This window comes from Mastigoproctus giganteus, chromosome 9, assembly GCF_048544385.1.
Source record: "Mastigoproctus giganteus isolate SK-2022 chromosome 9, ASM4854438v1, whole genome shotgun sequence".
Taxonomy (NCBI): domain Eukaryota; kingdom Metazoa; phylum Arthropoda; class Arachnida; order Uropygi; family Thelyphonidae; genus Mastigoproctus; species Mastigoproctus giganteus.
In genome coordinates, this window is record NC_143583.1 from 102,596,016 (window position 1) to 102,612,071 (window position 16,056).

The window sequence follows — 16,056 nt, forward strand, 5'->3', positions numbered from 1 at the left end:
AACATTCTTATCTTGAACAGCCTTAGACATTTATTGGAAACCCAAGGTTTGGATAAAGGACAAGGTTTTAAGGTGGAGTGTGAAATAAAGGATTTCATCCCTACAAGAATAATTTCACTGACATGACCTGAGCAAATGTTGACATCAGATTTGAAACAGTAATCTGACCAAGGAAAAGAAATCTTTTCGATCATCCCATTTTGTATTCTTGTTATACCAAACAACACAAGGTTGAGAACAGCCATGAGAGGAAGGCTCCAACAGAGAAGAGTTTATCACCAATTTGTGACCTGAGTGGAGGACCACTCACCTCAACAATGTGCTTAAAGGGTTGTTTGGGAGAAGATCAAGAGTGTTGGTCGTGTGAATAATATTGTGAGGTATTCTGTTAGGTAAATGAACAATGTGTGAGGTCATTAGTAATTGCATAAGCCACAGCATCTCAACTAGCTGGGTCCATGTGATTTGACAATGGAAGCTGGCTGGAGTTGTTGACATTAAAATCACAAAGGAAAATTATCCCACTGTTAGGAAAGGTGGACTGGAGAAGTCAAGTTTCAAAGAAAGAAAAGTCAGAATTCCAAGTGATTAGTGGAGTTGGAAGAACAATAGAGGCAACAGATCAATTTGACAGAATGGGGGGGAGAGATTTTTAGCCATAGAAGATTGAAAAGAAGAGATTACAAATTACTGAGTGTCTGTCGGGGAATATCAGACATATGCACAAGTACCACCTTTGAAGCAAAAGGAATCATATAGTGAATAATTAGGACAACTGAGATGAGCAGTGGTTGAATGAACCAATAATTGGGATTCTTTTAGAAAAAGTATGTGGGATATTGCAGACTGTAAATGGAATTGGACGTCCTTGAGATTGAAACTGAGACCATGTATATTTGTGAAATGAAGAAGGAAGTGGAAGGAAGGAAGTTTGCATAAAGTCTGTAATGTCTGATTTCAAACCCATGATATCACAGATATATTTCTATTTCAACAGTAGTTAAATTGATATCACCTTATATAGCCCTTTTCCAGCAAGAACAAAGAGGTTATCAACCAGTTGTATAAGGGAATGACTATGCTGCATATTGAGTACTGCATATAGATGTGTAAACCTCATTTTAGGAAGGATGAATCTGTTGGAGCTTGTGCAGAGGAGAGCAACAAGATTAATCAGGAGCACAAAAGGCTACTCTTACCAGGGAAGACTTGAGTTCTGTAAATTGCAGCATCTGGAAAGTATGCACCTTTGAAGAAATCTGATTGAAGTGTTTAAGGATTAAGTAAATTAAATGCTGATGGGATGCTTATTCTTTATGGGATAACACACATGTAAGGGGATATAAATTTAAATTGGAAAAGGATGGTTGCAGGATAGATGTGTGAAAAGTTCTTTTCAGCCAGAGAGTGATTGTTGGAACAAACTTCCATCATCTGCTGGTATGGAAGTTGATAGTTTGAATAAATTTAAAAAAGGATTAGACAAATTGTTATAAGGGATAGATAAATAAAGTGGGTAGATTTTTTGTCTGGCTGATGCAGCTTTCTTGGATCATTTAGCATTAGCATTAGTAGAGGCATTTGATGCAAGAAAGCAAGCTTATGCAGCATCAGCCAAAAACAAAAAAAATAAAGTAAAATAAATAAATAAAAAATAACCGCTTCCACTTCACTCATCTGTTCGTTCGAAATACCTGTCCAGCTGAGCCTTAAACTTATTTAGGCTATCAACTTCCACGACAAGAGATGGAAGTCTGTTCCACCTACCAACCACCCGCTGGCTAAAGGCAAATTTCCGCATATCTATCCTACATCTGTCTTTCCTCAATTTGAATTTATGCCCTCTCAGGTGATTATTCTGAGCAAGAGGAAGAATCCAAACTGACTCGACACTGCACTGTCCAGCGATGTCGACTGGCTTCACTTCCTTGGATTTTATGTGTTTCTTAACTAATAGCATAACCCCTCCTCCCTTCCTATCCTGTCTATCCTTTCTGTAGACATTGTACTCCCCAAATTCCAGTTCTGCATTCCTTATATTTGTGTGACACCACGTCTCTGAAATCCCAACAATATCTGCCTTTGATGTTTTGAGCAATACCTCAAATTCATCAAATTTATTTACTAAACTCCTAGCATTGTGTACATGCAAGTATAATGTGCACCTGCTCTTCCTCTTAGCCACCCTAACACAACCCATGTGTTCACTTGTACCCCCATGATTCTCAGCAGTCTCTGAAATATCCTGCATCTTATTTTCCAGGCTGCTGCTCATTCCAATACAAGGAGTGCAAGAATCACTTTCTCCTCTGCCAGTGGCTACTGTTAATCTATTAGTCCTTGTATCCCCCCAATCTAGCAGTTTTCCGAAGCACCTAACACTGCCTCGATAGCATCAGCAAACATTCTTGCACCCTTTCTATTTAAGTGTATCCCATCCCTGTAGAAGCAGTCTCTCCTGTTAACAAGTACAGACCAGGCTGAAAAAAATTCTACCCCTTGAGCCCTGCACACTCTTTCCAGGGCCAAATTGATCGACAGGGCTCTCGTCATATACTCCCTCCTATTGTGTCTGGGCAGAATTGCAGACACTTTCAAATTCAACCCTAATTCATGGCTTTTTTTCATCAGTGACCTGTACTTGTTAAGTAATTCCGCTGGTCTCCTACTCTTAATACCATTAGTGCCAACGTGTACAACTATATCACCTTTTGTGCCCTTAAAAGATGATATCCGCTCTACAACGTCATCAACCTTTGCCCCTGGCAGACATACCCTGGTCCTAATAATACTAATTTCCATAGCAGTTTCCCCATGCTTTTGCAAAAATTTTTTTGAAGTGAAAAAAATTCAATGGTGATTAGTAGTACTTGTCCTTAATCTTCGTTGGGGCAGAAGGATCTGTTATTTGGTTTTTTTTTTTAGGAGCATTAGCAACTAAGGCCATATTGCTCCGGGGATGTGCGGTGGTCATTCCCTGACCTTTCCGCATCCTCCGTATTTGGTGGTGACGGGCTCGAACCCCGGTCTAATCAAGAAGCGTGTGCTACGCACTGCTGCTCCTTCCCACCTGGCTACGGAGGCGCCATGGCAGAAGGATCCTCCATAATCAAAATTGAATGCAGAATAGTGTAGTGTGCAAATTTTATTTGATTTTGACTGTGTTAAAAAATCTCCTAGCTATCCCATATTTACTCCTATGAGTAATTTAAATTCTTCTTCTGGGGCCCCAACAAGGCCCCTACCTAATCGATCGTCGGAAGAAAGTGAGAGCAATTCTGCTAAAAGAGCCAGAACTGAGGAGAAAACACCATCTGTGACACCGCTTTTCCTCATTCTCCATTCCACAGGAGAGCAGTCAATAGGGAAAATGTCACCTTTCTTTATCCAGAAAGGATTAGAAGGGATGGCAGGTTCACCCAAATCCGTAAAACGGCTGCGTTCTGGAGATATTCTTATTGAAGCATCGAATATAAATCAAGCAGAAAAAATTTTGAAAGCCACATCTATAGGGGGAATACCCATTATTGTAACCCCTCACAAAACTTTGAACTCTTCACGAGGTGTCATATCAGAGTGGGATCTCCTTCATGTTTCTGAAGAAGAGATCTGCTCTGAATTAAAAGAACAAGGAGTAACAGCTGTCAAGCGAATATCCATGCGTAAGGATGGGAATCTTGTCCCTACCCGAGTTCTCATCCTAACATTCAACACCCCAAGGCCTCCAAGTTCCATCAAGGCAGGGTACTTAAACTGCCCAGTGAGGATTTATGTTCCAAACCCACTGAGGTGTTTTAAATGTCAAAAGTACGGCCACTCACAAACAGCTTGTCGTGGTAACCCTGCCTGTGCTCGATGTGGTGCTAAAGATCACGAGAGCAAGGAATGTATAGCTCCTAAGCCTAACTGTATTAACTGCCAAGGAGAGCACCCTGCATACTCTCGAGCATGCCAGCGGTGGAAGGACGAAAAGGAGATACAAAAGTTAAAAACGGAGCTTAACATCTCCTACCCAGAGGCTAGAAAACGCATACAACCAATAAATAGCGGGAAGCCTTCATATGCTCAGAAGGTTTCTGCGAAGTGCACTATCGGTACACAAACAGATATGACTATACCACCAAGAGAGTCATTCACGCCGATTGCCCGCTATTTATTGAGTTCACAAAAGCCCACCACAAAAACACAATCAGCTGCTACTCCAATATCCGTACCTCCTAGTGCCCCACCACTAACAAAACCAAGTGGTAAAAAAGAGCAACCAAAATTAACAGAATCAATGGATGTAGAGGACAAGGAGGTACCGGACGATTCAGTCTTGCAACTCTTCGTGGAGGAAGAAATGGACACCGGACAGCGTCCATTCTTCCCCAAAAAAGATAAAGCCAAGACTGATAAAAGTAAGCCCTCAGCACCTCGGAAACCGCCTGATGGACCCACCAAGCCAAAATAATGGCTAAATTCCTACAATGGAATTGTCGTGGATTCCGGCGAAATACAGATGACATCAAGGCCCTCCTGCAAAAGCACGAGCCAGTTTGCTTTTGCTTGCAGGAGACTTATCTAAAGGCAAATGATGATCCCACCATGCATAACATCACAATCTTTCGTAAGGATAGAATTGCGGATGGTCCTGCTCATGGAGGAGTGGCTATCCTTGTGAATAATCAGACTCCAGTTCAGCCCTTGCTAATTACAACCAGCATAGAGGCTGTTGCAATTCGCCTTACAGTGGGATTTCTATTAACGGTCTGCTCTATTTATTTGCCACCTGGGACTGATATCTCCCAGGAAGACCTTGATGATCTTCTAACGCAGTTGCCTCCCCCTTTCTTACTTCTCGGGGATTTTAATGGACACAATACCCTGTGGGGTAGTGCTAACATCAACGGAAGGGGACGAGTCATAGAGCGTATGCTCAATGACAATGACCTTTCCCTTCTAAATACTGGAACAAACACCTTCTTCCACATGCCTACCCGTACTTTTTCTGCCATTGATCTCTCTATCTGCTCCCCTTCTCTACTCCCTTCACTCACTTGGGAAGTGGAGGAGAATCCATACGGAAGTGATCACTTCCCTGTGATAACCTTGTTACACAGTGGGAGACCATGTCTTCCCTTCAGGTTACCGCGGTGGAAGATTGATCAGGCTGACTGGACTGCCTTCCAACATCAGGCAAATTTTGATCGTAGCACAGTCAGTCAGGAGCCTATCAATGATGCAGTTAAGTACATCACAGAAAATATTGTCCAAGCAGCTGCGAATGCTGTTCCAAAAACATCTGCCCGGTTTCCACCATTTCCCAAACCATGGTGGAATTCACAATGCACAGCAGCCAAAAAGGCTCAAAACAAAGCGTGGGGGATATTCCGTCGATATCCTACCACGACCAACCTTATAGCCTTTAAACGTGCACGAGCCAAAGCACGCTACATCCGTCGTCAGAGTCAAAAGGAATCGTGGATCCGTTTTACATCATCTATTAACCAGTCTACCAACTCTAAGGTAGTCTGGGAAAAAATCCGGAAAATGAAGGGTAAATACACAGCACACCCCTCATCGGTCCTTGAATATAATGGATGTACTATTGCAGACTCTACTGCAATAGCCAATGCTCTTGGGGAAACATTTTCTAAGATCTCTGCAACGTCATCTTACTCCCCAGAGTTTCTGGTCTTAAAGTGCAAGACTGAAAATCAGGCCCTTAAATTCACATCGAAGGGTTCCCACCCATATAATGGGCCATTTACTATCCACGAGCTAAAAACAGCACTTGCCCATACAAAGGCTACCGCTGTTGGACCAGACAACATCCATTATGAAATGATCAAACATCTTTCACCAGAATCCATGGACTGTTTGCTTTTCATGTATAACAGAATCTTCCTTGAAGAGCACTTTCCGGATACCTGGCGCAAGGCAACTATACTTGCTTTTGCTAAGCCGGGAAAGGATCCTAAATGTCCAAAAAACTATCGTCCTATTGCTCTGACCAGCTGTCTGTGCAAAATATTGGAGAGAATGGTCAATGCTCGTCTCTTATGGTATTTAGAATCGAACGACCTTCTCTCCCTCTTTCAGTGCGGCTTCCGAAGAAACAGGTCCACACTGGACCACTTAATTAGACTGGAAACATCAATCCGTGATGCTTTCCTAAAAAGAGAACACTTGGTGTCCATCTTCTTTGACATGGAAAAAGCGTACGACACAACTTGGAGATTTGGTATTTTAAAAGACCTTTACAATCTCGGTCTGAGAGGCCACCTTCCCATTTTTATTAAAAACTTTTTATCCTGCCGTTATTTCCAAGTTCGTGTAGGATCCTCCCTTTCACGGCCTTTTTATCAAGAGGAGGGGGTACCGCAAGGATCTGTCTTAAGTGTTACGCTTTTTGCCATTAAAATAAATTCTATTTCTGAACAACTTCCTCCAACTATAAACAGTGCACTCTATGTCGATGACTTCAGCATATTCTCTCAATCATGCAATATGAGGGTTATTGAGAGACAACTGCAACAAGCTATTGACCGCGTTAACACCTGGGCCACGGCCAATGGATTCAGGTTCTCACCGGAGAAGACCGTTTGCGTCCATTTTTGTCGCAAACGTAACCTCCACCCTGAGCCTGAATTACGACTTGGACAAAGCACCATTCCAGTTGTATCAGAGGCGAAATTCCTGGGACTCATTTTTGACAAAAAGTTGACATTTGTTCAACACATTCGTCAGCTACGTACGAAGTGTACGAGAGGGCTTAACATCCTCCGCTCTCTCTCTTCTACCTCTTGGGGTGCAGACCGATGCACTCTTCTACGTCTGTACCGTGCACTTGTACGTTCAAAATTGGACTATGGGTCTCAGGTATATGCATCTGCCAGAAATAGCGCTGTTCGTTGGCTTGACCCCGTCCATCATCAAGCCATCCGCATTGCTACCGGTGCTTTTAGAACTTCGCCTGTCCAAAGTCTGTACGCCGAAGCAAATGAACCATCTTTGTCGCTTCGGCGAATGCAGTTGTCTCTGCAATATGCCTTCAAGCTGAAGTCCCTGCCGGACCACCCCACGTGGACATCCGTTTTCGAGCCACGATGGGAAAATCTTTATAACACACGACGCAATGCCAATCGGCCATTCGGCATTCGTGTTCAAGAGCTACTCAATGAGCTTAACATCTCGGTAGACAAGGTTGCTCGATCATCACAGGAGCCCCTTCCACCCTGGCATGCACAAACACCAGCATGTGACTTCTCGCTCAAACTTGCGACGAAGTCTAATACTCCGCCCTCTGTCTACTTTCAGCTCTATTCAAAACACCGTGCAGAACATTCTGACTTCTTGCCAGTTTACACAGACGGCTCGAAGTCGGAATCATATGTAGGATCTGCTGCTGTTTTTCCAGATAAAACCATATCAGAGCAGATACCTGTTAACTGCAGCATTTACACTGCAGAGCTGCATGCCATAGAGTTAGCTCTAGATCACATAAGAAAACACCGTTACCAACGGTGTATTATATATGCCGATTCAATGAGTGCACTACAGGCTTTATCAGCGATGTCACACACCAATCATCCAACCCTGTCCCGAATTCAGCAGATAATATACAGCCTCGATGCAAGCGGATTCGATATCCGCTTCTGCTGGATCCCCAGTCACATCGGGATTAGAGGAAATGATTTGGCTGACACTGCAGCCAAATCGACAGCCCTGACGGATAATCTTGACCTGTTAGTCCCCTATACAGACTACAGGCAAGTGATCCGTAGTAACCTGCAATCTCAGTGGCAAGATTCGTGGCATCGACTGATTACTACAAACAAACTATGTCGAATTAAGCCTGTGATCCATCCTTGGCGGTCCAGCTTTTGCAGGGATCGCAAAGAGGAAGTTGTTCTTGCTCGGCTCCGCATAGGACACTGTTATTTGACACACTCCTTTTTGCTGAGGGCTGATGACCCTCCTATGTGTGAGCAATGCGACACCGTTTTAACCGTCGAACACATTTTATGTGATTGTTCTAGTTTTATAAATGCTCGTCTTACTGCTTTTACCCATCTGACTGATCCGTATACACTCAGTCAGATTTTAAATGACAACGACAATGTGTCAGCAGTTTTTAAATTTTTAAAGTCGATCAATTTGTATACAGTCATATGAAATAAACAATTTGCTTTTGTCATTGTACTGATTTTATGACTGTATGCACCTTAAGACGAAGTAGCTTTTTACAAGTTGCCAGTCTTACCTTTTTATATTTTAACTTTTTCCTGGCGCACTATAACCCTGCTGTTTTTGCGCCACAAAAATCAAAATCAATCAATCAATCAAGCTATCCCATAATATTTTACTGTGTGGGAAACACAACCAGAGTTCTAGGAGTTCGAGGTACATGTAAAAGTTGTGCTTGAAATAGGTTAGGTGCTCAGCTGCTCACTTAGACAGTGTACATTATGTACAGTTCAGTTCAGCATACATTTGTTATTAGATGCCACCTGCCATCTGTGAGATGCCAGTAAGCTTAGATTTTTAAATGTATATTAGATTTTCATTTTTAGCAGATGCTATACTCTGAAAGGACAGAATTCGTGGGATACCTGGTTCCTGGACAACGTGATGCTGTCACCCATCTCGCTAGTGAACAAACCCACCGTTTGGCAGGTATATAGGTATACTGCATTAACATAGATGGTAATTTGATGTCAGTATGGATAAACTTTGTGAGTTAACCGACTTTGAAAGAGGGATGGTACTGGGTGCCTGATGCATCGGTTACTCTCTCTCAGTATGGATAAACTTTGTGAGTTAACCGACTTTGAAAGAGGGATGGTACTGGGTGCCTGATGCATCGGTTACTCTCTCACGGAAGTGGTACAGAAATTGCACTATCTTTTTCAACAGTATCAAGATTGTATGGGGAATATGCCATTTCTGGAATAACATCTCATCATGGACAGTGCTGTGGGTGGAGAAAGGTGGTGGATGAACATGGCTGTCGATGTTTGTCTCATTATTTCAGCCAACCGGAGAGCAATAGTGGTACAAATCACCGCTGACTTCAACAAGGAAGGTGCCAGAAACATCTCCACCAAGACCATCGGGCTATCATTAGACGCAATAGGTTATGGGAGCCGCAGACCCACCAGAGTCCCATTGCTATCACCACTGCACAGGATTCTACACCTGAACTAGGCAAAAGAATATGGGCATTGGATCTTGGACAATTGGAGGCTGGTCTCCTGGTCCATGAGCCCGGTTTCCAGTTATTTCGAGCAGACAGGAGGGTGCATACCTTGCGGAAACTGCACAAAGCTATGCATCCATCATGTCAACAAGGAACTGTTCGGGCAGGTGGATGGTTGGTAATGGTCGTGGGCTTGTTCAACTGGTACACGTTGGGACCTCTGGTATGTCTAGATGCATCTGTGAATGGTCCACGTTACGTGCCCATCCTTGCAGACCATCCATATCCCTTCATGGGCATCATGCACCCACAGGGCAATGGACTCTTCCAGCAGGACAATTCACCTCCCCACAGAGCTGTGGTGACTAGAACATAATTCAAAAAGCATTCCGCAGATTTTACCACTGTGGAATGGCCTCCCCGTTCACTGGACATGAACCCTGTGGATCATCTTTGGGATGCTGTGGAAAGGTCCATTCGAGCTTTGGATCTTCCACCCAGGAATGCGACGGAATTATGGACAGTGGTGCAGCAAGCATGGATGGACCTGTGGAATGCTTTCGTGAACTAGTGGACTCAATGCCTCACTGTGTGACTGCCCTTATCCAGGGAAAGGTGGGCCTGCCCATTACTAGGTAGGTATCCCATGATTTCTGTCCACTCAGTGTATAATTTAAAAAGATATTAGCAACTTATGAAGAACTGCAAATAACAGTACTTGTTTCTTAAGTTGAATGTAAGCTCAACTGTAAGGTCAAGAACATTCTGCCATGGGAACAAAAAATATCCCCATGATTGAAATTGAATGCAAAAAAAAAAGCATACAAATTTGATTTGAGTTTAATGTTTGCTCAACTGAGTTAATGAAGTCATTTGTTTCTTACAGATAGAAAGATATAAAATGGTTATTGCAAAAAAACAACAAAAAGAGTGCTAGAATAGGATTCTGTACAATTACTTGTACTCATTTTATTATATTTTTCTTTTAGACGCATCTATTAGGTGTATATAGGAGCACTATACACAGTGATCGACATAGGCTGTTCAACAGTTCTATACCTTCTGAAAAAAATCAGCTCAAGCACCAGCTATGGTTTGGTCCAATTGATGATGAAGAACAAGTAAGATTAGTTTCCAGAAAAAGTTTTTGTAATCTAATTATGCACATTTTCAATTACTGATCACTTTTTAATTCCATCTTCTGATTAATCTTAGTGTCAAATATAAAGTAAATAAATATCTCTTATTATTCATGTTTTCTGTGCTTGTATTTCAGGGATTTTCCTGGAATTGAAACTTCTATTGATTCATATTTATTAAATAGAAGATGTATCAATAAATTTAAGCTTGAGCTTCAGAAATTACCATACTTATGAGTATGGTATCATACTTTAAAATAACATGAGTGTTAAAAGAAATCATTGTAAACTCTTGATAATAGTGACTTATCATCCAGGCGAGTCTCATTATATTGGTAGGTGATATTCGTCTTACTGTAGTATCCATAGTTTTGCCGATGATAGCACATTGCGTTCCACTTTCCATTTTGAGAAACCTTGCCCTGCTCAATCAGCTTCAACTTCTTAAATATCTGCTACCAATTCCTTAAATGCCGATCTCCAGGTAATTCTCCAGTGGGGCAAAGACAACTTAGTTGATTTCAATCCTTCTAAAACTCAGTCTTGTCTTATATCTCACAAAAAGGATTCTTCTGCTCTTATGCTTATCTTTGGCAAGCAAAAAATGATATATCTCTTTTGGGGATTACCCTGACTTCTAATCTCTCTTGGCACAAGCATATTGCAAATATTGCTTCCTCTGCATCTAAAACACTTGGTTTTCTCTTTTGCTCTCGGCGTTACTTTTCTTCCAAACAGCTGTTCACTCTGTACAAATCGCAAGTCTACCCTACCATGGAATATTGTTCCCACATCTGGGGGTGGTGCCCCCAAAATCTCTCTCTCAGGCTTCTAGATTCCATTCGGGGAGGGGGGGGGCAGTTAGGTTAATTAATGACTCCTCTCTAACAGAGTCTCTCCACTTGCTGTCTCATAGACATACTGTTTCTGCTGCATGCCTTTTCTACAGATATTTCCATGGGCACTGTTCTTCTGAATTGGCTTCTATAATTCCTTCTCTCTTTCAAAACAGTCTGAACATGCCTCGTTTCTGCCGTTATCTGGAACAACCTTCCTTCGTGTCTTTCCTGAAAATTACAGTCTACAGAAATTCAAGCCTAATGTCAACAAATACCTTCTTTCGTACTATTTCTCAACCTCCAACCCAAGCACGGTACTAAGTAATTGATGACTCCTCTCTAACAGAGTCTCTCCACTTGCTGTCTCATAGATGTACTGTTTCTGCTGCATGCCTTTTCTACAGATATTTCCATGGTCACTGTTCTTCTGAATTGGCTTCTATAATTCCTTCTCTCTTTCAAAACAGTCTGAACATTCCTCGTTTCTGCCGTTGTCTGGAACAACCTTCCTTCGTGTCTTTCCTGAAAATTACAGTCTACAGAAATTCAAGCCTAATGTCAACAAATACCTTCTTTCGTCTTCTCAACCTCCAATCCAAGCACGGTACTAAGTACTATAGGTTGTAATACCTCTCATTTGGGGTTTTCATAAAACAAAAAAAAAAAAGTATGGGAGCTTGGCAGGTTCACTTTGACGTGGGTGGTTGCATATTTTTAAAGGGTGGATGGAAAAGGAGTAGAGAGATGAGTATCATGTGATGGGAGTAGCTTGTGGTGTAAGAAGAGGAAAAACACGGTAAGTAGGAGACAGGAAAAGAGACTGCTGAACGTGTGGCTGTCGCTGACCCATAAATCGTGATTATGTTTGATACCTAAAGGCTGTAAACATATTAGAAAGGACCTTTTTTGTATAGCCTCCTGAGCCAAAATTTTTGAAGTTACTAGCTTCTTATTAGCTATTTTGTGGTGTATCAGATTTTTAAATGTATAGCTCACTCATTCAGGTGATGTAAAATTTAAAAAGATTAGTAACTTAGAACAGTGAATAACATTGTCTCTAAGTTGAATGTAAGCCCAAGTCTTAGTGTTGAGAATTTGACTTAAGTCTTTTTAAGCAGGAACAGAACAATCCCCCATGATCAAAAAACAAATACAGTGAAGTGTACAAATTTTATTTGATATTTATGTTTGTTTTGTGGATTTGGAAAGCATTTGATAGGATAAAATGGAAATGTTGATGGAGATACTGAAGAATATGGAAAATGATTAAGAGATAGTAGATTGATATAGGAACTACATTGAGGTCAGAGGGTTATGTTGAACAGGTGTGGGTAATACAAGGAAAGTAGAAATGGGTAGAGGAGGGTGACTAAGGTGTTGTCTTTCCCCAACATTTTTCACTTTGTACATTTAGATAATAGTAAGAGAGCCAGTGGGAATGGAGGGAGAGATTGAAGAGAGTGTAAAGGTGGGGATAAAATTGTACAATGAGATTTAGGGAGCAGCTATAATCAGCTATGACATTATATTCTAGGGGCTGCCCTTTTACATCTCAAAAAAGTAGTAGTGCATAGGTTAGGGAGGAACCACTAGACATGCTTAAGAAACAGTTAACTATACCTGCCCTGTTACGTATGCAAGGTATTGTATTTGTTATCTGACTTCAAGATTCAATGAACAAGGTGAAAATGAATCAGAGTCAGTCTGTCAAAAAAAAAAAAGCTGAAGTAGGAATGTCTGATCAAGCATCATCAACCTATGTGCTCATTCAGAAGGATTTTACTCAGTGCACTCCACCAGACTATCCCTTAATCCCAGTTCTTATAATCTGTCATCAGGTCAGTTGCTTAAATCTGCATTTGTGACAACTTTGGATGTCATTGTGGCTGATAGGCAGATTATAGTTCTGCTTGATACTGGTGCACAGTCATAGATAGGGAAACTTTAAAGGCTCTATGCAATGCTGGATGGATAGTTAATTTCCCGGCAAGGCCCATGTTTCTGTACTTAACATGTTTTCAGAAAGAACAGCAAAAAGGAAGTGGCAGAATTTCAATCAGCTTTCAATCATTTACATTGCCTGTAAATACTTTGGTGGTTGACTATAAGCATACACAAGGACCACTGATTTTCCTGGGACAAAATCTTTTTTGCTAAGAATAGCTGTTTGGTAGATTATTCAAAATCTGTGGTGATAATTAATAGATGTAAATTAGATATGGAAAACAAGATGACATAGCACATAGTGTTGAGGGTCTAACAGCAGATCGTATCTCACAACTCCTTGATCACTTCTCATGTGTTGAATACAGTACCCTGTAAAGGCCAGATACTGTGAGTGATATGTGGTTTGCATGGTATAATATAGGGTCTGTCTTCTTACCTGGCACCACTAACCTACTTACCATACCAGATGCTAGGGAGCCAGTCCAGGTAGTAGCGATTAGATTCTCTAGCAGGAAAAATCCTGGTGTTGCCTGAGCTTAGCTGGGAGGGCCAAAAATAAAAGAAAAAGAAAATAAAGTTTTTGTTGAAAAAGTGCATGGGGGTGACACTTTTCATCATGCGGGTATCAGATAGGCGTGAAGGTTTAGATGGTTGGTGATTGGAAGACTTCCACCAAGAATTTGAATGGTGGGGGGGACAGTGGAGCACCCCTTCTGAGACAACCCCCCCCTGCATGGGGGACTGATAAGAATAGCATAAAGTATTTAGGGTGTTAGAGCCCACCAGGTTAAAGTTTGGTGGGGAAGAAGATAGGCAATGCCTTGGGAGTGGTTTGGGAGTTAAATCATAAGACCAGAATACTCTGTGTGGGAGGGTTGGTTGCCATCCTTGCTGTAATGAGTCAGAAGGGTCTGACAGTCCTTTCTGACTGTCGGACCACTGATCAGACCAGCTGCAACCAGTGTTAGCATCTCATGCCATGCTGTTTAAGAAGAGGAATCAGCATGGCATCAGTGCAGGCAATGAGGGGTATGTCCAGGTAGATTGCATCCTCTAGTACCTATGACACCTATCAGCAAAACAAGCGGGGTTCGAGCCCATGACCACCAAATACAGAGGATGTGGAAAGGTCAGGGAATGACCACCGCATATCCCCGGAGCAATATGGCCTTAGTTGCTAATGCTCCTAAAATTCTCTAGGAACATTAGCAACTAGAGAATTTTGGGAGACAAACAATCAGCAAAACAAGGTACACACACCTGTTATACTTACAAGCACACAAATTGCTTTTTTTTATTCATTTATTTTTTCTCGAAGTATATCTAGGGCACATATAATAATGAGATGAGTAACTTGATAATACGGACTCACCATTTTGCCTTATTTTGCTCAACCTTGTGCACAGACAGGATCACTGCATTCTGAATATGAACACACGCACACAATTTTTTTTTTTTTAATGGACCACATAGTATCCACTTGGTCACTGCACAGTTTATACATATGACTTCATTCATATCATAATTGCCCATCTTAACCTGCAGCTGCATTGATTTTTTTTTCCAGGAGTGCACATTCATAACAGTTAATTAGGACATTCTTGTTCACTCATCACAGCACCTCAGTATGGACATGACACATTTTTTGATTGTTTATTCATACAGGTTAAGTTCGCCCAGTTTTCAGCCATACATGGGGGATTCCTGCAGGTGAGTCGGTTGCTCCAACCCATTCAAAGCCTCCTTTTCACACATGATCATCCAGTCAAACAAAGAGTGTGGTAGACAAATTGCTTATTTTTAACAGCAATGTTATTTCATCAAGCAACAGAGATACATCAAAGCGTGATGTAAATATTGAACCAAAGGACTCTAATCAACATTAGATAGGGAAGAAATGAGTCAAGAAGTCCCTTTATGACAGCTTCCAGAATCTGATATAGTGATAAATTGCACCACAAAGATTGAGCATAAAATTTGTACATTGGCATGGTTTTTGACATACGCCATCAGATGTATATGGCCAAACTAGATTGTATTATACCAGTAGTGAAGTTCGGTGATAACAATGTTATGGTAGTGTGATGATATAGGCATGCTTTATATGGTTTGAATATATCCACTAGTTATCGATGAAACTATAGATGCAACTATCTGTACTCAAGGTACATTTGTGTATTGTCGAAATTCTTTCCATTCAAATCCTTAAACACACCTCAATCAGATCACCCAGAAGGTGCCTAGTCTCCAGATGCTGCAGTTTGAACAGCTGAAACGTTTCCTGGTAAGAGCAGGAAAGGAAACCTTTCCTTTTATTCCCCTCATCAATCTTATTGCCCTTCTCTGTACCTGCTTCAGCAGCCCTATATCCTTCCAAAAATTAAGCCTCCAGACTTGTATGCAGTACTCAAAGTGTGGCTTGACCATTGCCTTATGCAATGGAATAATCACCTCCTTATCCCTGCTAGCAAAATATCATTGACAAAAGTATATAATTTAGAATACCTCATGAGCTGTCCTGGCAACCTGACTGCACAAGTACCCTGAGGTCTTTTTCATTTTCCACTAACCCAAGTGTAATACCACACAGTTAGTATGTTACTGTGCTGTTACTGCTATCCATATGCACTACTTTTTATTTGTCAATGAAAAGTAAATAAATAAACAAATTTTCTGTTTATACTCTGGGATGATTACACGGTCAGAGGAGTTTATAAGATTGAGAGAATACAAGAAACTGCACTGTATTTAGCAGCCACGGGTGTAAACCCTGGACACTCAAAGCACATGTACTTATGTACTCCGTGCCTGACCACTTGGCTACGGCTACATATGGATAGCTGTAAACCCACAGTAACGTACTAGCATTGACTACTAACATCAACTACTTTTCATATGTCAATGAAAAGTAGTCAATGATAAACTTCAGTTGCTATTTCTCGGCTCA

The 16,056-nt window shown here is 41.4% G+C and overlaps 1 long non-coding RNA gene across 1 annotated transcript in view; it reads left to right on the forward strand.

Annotated features, from left to right (window-relative positions):
* The first annotated feature begins 10,194 nt into the window (after positions 1-10,194).
* LOC150080600 (uncharacterized) overlaps positions 10,195-16,056 on the forward strand; it is a 35,507-nt gene continuing 29,645 nt past the window's right edge. The window contains exon 1 of the long non-coding RNA XR_016547372.1: positions 10,195-10,305. This is a non-coding gene — a long non-coding RNA (uncharacterized LOC150080600). The remainder of the gene's footprint in view (positions 10,306-16,056) is intronic.